The sequence below is a fragment of the Acanthisitta chloris genome, unplaced genomic scaffold, assembly GCF_000695815.1.
Source record: "Acanthisitta chloris isolate BGI_N310 unplaced genomic scaffold, ASM69581v1 scaffold12046, whole genome shotgun sequence".
NCBI classification, from domain to species: Eukaryota; Metazoa; Chordata; class Aves; order Passeriformes; family Acanthisittidae; genus Acanthisitta; species Acanthisitta chloris.
In genome coordinates, this window is record NW_008678750.1 from 11,163 (window position 1) to 16,210 (window position 5,048).

At 56.8% G+C, this 5,048-nt stretch overlaps 1 protein-coding gene across 1 annotated transcript in view; it reads left to right on the top strand.

Annotated features, from left to right (window-relative positions):
* Positions 1 to 5,048, top strand: part of BCL2L1 (BCL2-like 1) — a 16,240-nt gene that overhangs the window by 10,960 nt on the left and 232 nt on the right. The window lies entirely within an intron of this gene.

A 5,048-nucleotide genomic window follows, 5' to 3' on the forward strand; every position in this document is an offset into this window, starting at 1 on the left:
GGAACAGGGCAGAGGGAGAACCTCAGGGATGTCTCTTCCACTCTTATCACATAGGGCCCCACAGAGCTGTGTTTACAGCATCCCAGTGGTATCCTTTGGGAATACTTATGTTTTCTTTCATTCTGAAATCTCTCAGCTGCCTTTTCCTCTGTGCTTCACCTCCAGGTTCGCATATGCCAGTCCCATGTGGTGAGCTGGCAGCCCAAAGGGGCTCAGGGAGCAGGTTGCTGTCAATGCAGGGCTTTGTTGTGGTCCATGCTGAGCTGCTGCCTTTCTTTTTCCCTCCTTGTCTTGCTGCTCAGCAGAAAACTGTTCCCAGCATCTCATTAACAAATGTCTGGTCATCCAGATGACTCTGCTCCTGGCTGGCGGTTGCTGTTAAACCTCTGAGCAGGAACACAGCTGTACTTACAGCAAAGGTATAACAGAAACAGCCTTGTTTTCAAGGGAAACATTGCCTCGTGATGAAGATGCCTGGGTTGGGAGTCAGATGCTGTGGCTCACGCTGCTGGCTTGTATACAGCTCTGGGGAAGGCACTTAACCTCTCTGCACCTCAGTTGATCCATCTGGGATCAATTCTGACTTATCCCATGTGAGGTCTTGGAGAACCAAGTCATTTTTAACAAAACACATGAAGACCCTTGAGTGGGGAGGAATGTTGTGTGAGCTGAGGTGGTTGCTGTGGGTGTGTCTCACAGACAGGCTGGCTGGGTATCAGGGCCGTGGAGAAGCTCCCTAGCTCCTGCTGGTGTCCAAGTCTCTGTGTTGAAGTCTGACCAAGTGCCACCAGCTCACCTGAATACTCGCAGTAGAGCCTGGGTCTTTTCTCATGCTTTCCAAAGCTTTATACTGGTGTCTTAGTGACCTCCATACCCTTCACCCCCTTGTGCAAGGCAAGCTTTGAGTCTCCAAACTGCCAGAGCTCTCCCCTCTCTGCTCTTCTGCCTCACCAGAGGCCAGATGGGGATTCATTGCCCACATCTGCTTCCTTCACCTGCTCTCGTGGCTCGGTGTCACCGAATCCTCTTTCCCCAAGTGTTGGGGCTTATCTGGAAAGAGGAACCCGCTGTGCTCTGCCCGCCCTGAATGGGATCCAGCAACTCTTCTCCCTCCTGCTCAGGCACTGCTGGTGAATGAAACCAACCAAACCAGTAAGAGCCTCAAATTGTAGGTCTTCCCCTTCCCAGGCCAGAATGCAAGTGATGTCCTAGCCAGACCTCATGCTTCATTGATCTGCTCTCCCTCCTGAGACAGAGCACTGTAGATTAGAGCTGCTTCTCTTGCCTTTCTGCTGCAGGGTTGTGTGTTGGCACTGGGCAGTGTTTAAATGGCTGCTGTGTCCCCTACAGTGCCAGGTTGCAGTTTTGGGGTCCTGCAAGTGTCCAGACAACCTTTGGCACTGCAGAACCTCCCTGCCCCAGTTCTGTGGGGTGGTTGATCCTGATTCTCCAGGTGCTCTGTCTCCTGCAAGCAGCACTTGCAGCAGGAGGGAAGCCTCCCCTGCCTCAGCTACCTCAGCAAGGGCTGGTTTAGGGTCCAGCAAGAAAACATTATTTCCTTCCCCAGCTCTGGGGAGGAGAGGCAAAGGCAGGGGATTGCCTCTTGCGTAGGAATAACATCTCTGCTTCCTCATGGCCTGCCCCAGAGCATCCTCCTCTCGGATGTGTCAGTCACCCCGGGGTGGGGAAAGGGATGTGACGGATGTTCAGCAGTGGAACAGCCTGTCCTAGAAGAGGCACACAGAGAGGGCAGTTGAGACACTGACGTGCTGTTGCTACCATAGTCCTTGTGATCGACTCAGGAATTCCAAATATTTCCTTTCAGATAAAGGTGACTGGGGGAGGCCAGAAATATCTGGACGTGTCTGGGCAAGCCTGAGATCCCAAACACCAGGCCAGAGAGGTCAGAATCGGTCCTGGGAGTGCTGGGCTTCAGGTGCAGAGCGGCCGAGGCCTGGGGAGGTGTGGGAACAGAGCAAGCTGCCTTTCCCTAACCTTCAACCCACTCCCAGCACAGCCAGGGAGGACACTCCTGCCTGTTTTCTCACTCCCTCTGGTCTGGGATCCGGTTCCCAGGGGACACATCTGGGATTGCAGTTGTGCAGGGGCTGAGCTGTCAGCTCCTGGGGCAGTTTCCCCGAGGAAGGACAAGGCTAGGCAGTCTCTTCGAGTCCCCCGCAGCCCCCAGCTGTGGCTTCAGCAGCCCTTCCCAAGGGAGGAAGAGGGGCTCATGTCCCCTCCTTACCCACCCCTGGCTCTGGCCAGGCTCCTCTCCGTCTGTAGCACCCGATAGCTCAGAGTTCACCATACGCCATTTATCTCTCCTTCAGCAAACACTTCCTTTTCTTAGAAGTAAGGGCTTCAAAACATGCTTCTTGGAACTGCCTTTCCCCAAGCTCTCTGGCACATGCCATGAAAAAGGCAGCATGGATAACCGGCTGCCAGCTCTCCCTGGCTCCCTGCCCTGCCAAGGGGGCCCTCTCCTGGTGCCTGTCCCATGGAGAGACCAGGTGGATGTGTTGGCCCCATCCACTGCTGTAGCCTTCCTGGGGTCAGTGGGGACATCCCCACCATGGGCCAGGAGGAGCCTATGGACATGTGTGGGACTTTCAGTGAGACAGGTCCTACTGAATCCCTGAGGAAAACGGGTTTTCCTGGGGAATACATTGTGAGGTTGCAGCCTCCTTCCTCAGAGGTGCTGTGAGCAAGTGGCTGGGATGTGTGTCTGAGGGAAGGACCATCCCCAGGGCAAGGGCCCTGGCACTGAGTGGTCACAGGATATCCTGAGTTGGAAGGGACCCCCAAGGATCATCAAGTCCAACTCCTGGCACTGCACAAGACACCCCAACAATGCCACCATGTGCCAGGCTGCTCTCATTTTCTTGCCACTTGCCGTGTCCTGTCACCTCTCTGTGCTCATCACCACCTATCAGTAGAGGGATTCCCTGTGCCAGAATTGAAAGTATCCCCTCCTTGGATTTGGGCTCTCTTCCCATCCCTCTCCTGCAGCACATCACTGGCTGTTTCCTGACTGAGTGGCTGGACAGAGGTGCTGGCAGCAGGCAGCAGCCCTCGCCTTTCTCCCTGGGCAGCACCTGCCTGTGAGCTGCTATTCTGCCCATTCCCAGAGGCCTGGGACACAGTACACCACCTCCACAGATCTCATGCCAGCTGGTGGGAAGTGAGGCTGCCTTCTGCCACTCTGTGTGGGTGGTGGGAGTCATGGAATGGTTGTCACATCTCTGAAGAGGACTCTGAGTAAGGCAGCAGCAATGACATGCCCCAGGGTGAGTTCGCAATGTCCCTGTTGTCCCAACACCCTGCCCTTGGGCCTGTGGATACCTCCTCGTGGTCATGTGGAGTGCAAGGCAGCCAGGGGAGTTGTGACATGCTAGGGATGGTGTTTGGTGGGAGGTGGAGAAGAGCTTTGGTGGCAGAGGCAGGTGCTGAGGTGCACAGCTCATCAAGGACCTGATCCCCCGTGGTGAGGAAACCTGTGTCCAAGGACAGGGACAGCCTGGTTCTCTGGGAATGAGCATGCTGTACACCTTGCTGTGAAAAGCTATGTGTGAGCTTGATCACAGGTGTGGCAAGGTGAGGAGATACCCTGTAAGCTGTGACCATGCTGGGGCTGTTTTGTGGGAGCTGGGGCCTGGTGCCATGTTCCTTGAGTGACGGAGAAGCACCTGGATGTCAGCCACGATCTGGGCACCAAACCCTGCAGTCCTGTGGCCCCAGGCTGTGTGCAGGTGTGGGAGGCAGTGTGCAGGTAGAGCTGCCAGAGCAGACAAGCAGGCAGGGATACTGCCCCTGCCTGCATGGAGGCCATGGTGAGGCATGACATGAGCACAGCGTCAGCCAGGCTTATCTCTGCTTTCCCAGAGCAGCTGGGTTACTGGAACTGCATTCACTTATCAGGGAGCAGGGGACATTGCTGGGAAGATGGGCTCGAGGTGCGACAGCATCAAGCCCCAGCTGACGCTGAGCTGCTGGCGATCCCTGAGCCTGGAGCTCTCAGCTCCCTCTCCCTCCAGCCCCGTGGCTCCTGCTCGGCCCTGATAAACCTGTGAGATCCTGAGCCATATGGTTCCCTGCTTCCTGCAGCTTGCCTGGGAACCTTTCCTGCCCTGCCATATGCAGCCTAGGGACCCCAGCAGCTCTCCTCACAGTGGGCTGAGGTCCCTGGTGCTCAGGGGAGCAGGAGGGATGTGCCATGAGGGAACTGCCTGGGCACAGACATGCTCTGTAAGAGTCTGTTTTCAGGAGCAGCTCAACTCTGGTGGTCTCTGTGCCCTCCATCTCCCCAGCCCAGGCCATGGCCACCTGTTCCCAGCCCCAGGGAGAGGGATGTGGCTCTCCCTATATCTGCCTGGCTCTTGCTGCTGCTGGAGATGAAGGGCTGGAGGCAGCCGGCTCGGACGAGCTAGGCCGGAGTGACTGCATTCCTGGCCAAGCCTCATGCTTGGCCTGCTCTCCCAAAGCCGTGGGAAGGCAGGAGCTTGGCGACCCAGTGTCTGCCTTCGCCACAGGGATTCGTGAAATCCAGTCCGTGCTGTGGAGTAACCTGCGAGGGCCAGGACGTGGCAGTGCTCCGGATCAGGCAATGTGGAAAGGGAGGTGGGAGGCTCCTCTGTGGACATGAAGGCAGTGGCAGGATGCACAGTGTGGGCTCCTGCCACAGCCCCGTGGGCCCCATCCCTGCTGCTGCTCCCCCAGCCCTCGGCCACGGAACGGAGCCCAGCGTGTTCCTGCTGCAATGATTTCTATCACACTCCAGTGCTAATTTTAGAGAGCTAAGAACACGTGACACATCCCCTACCCTGTCCGCGTGGTGTTCTCCTCACAAATCCTTTCTGGCATCTTCTTCTCTCATGACTGGTCCTGTGCTTCCCCCATTGCCCTCTGTGCATGATTCAGAGCGAGGAAGCAGAAGGCATCTGTCATCCGCCCGGTCCCCACCACGGCTTTCCTGCCGGGCGGGAGCCTGCCAGCCTTCCTGCCCCTTCCCTCTGTGCTCTGCTCCCAGCCCTCTGCTCACCATTCCCTCT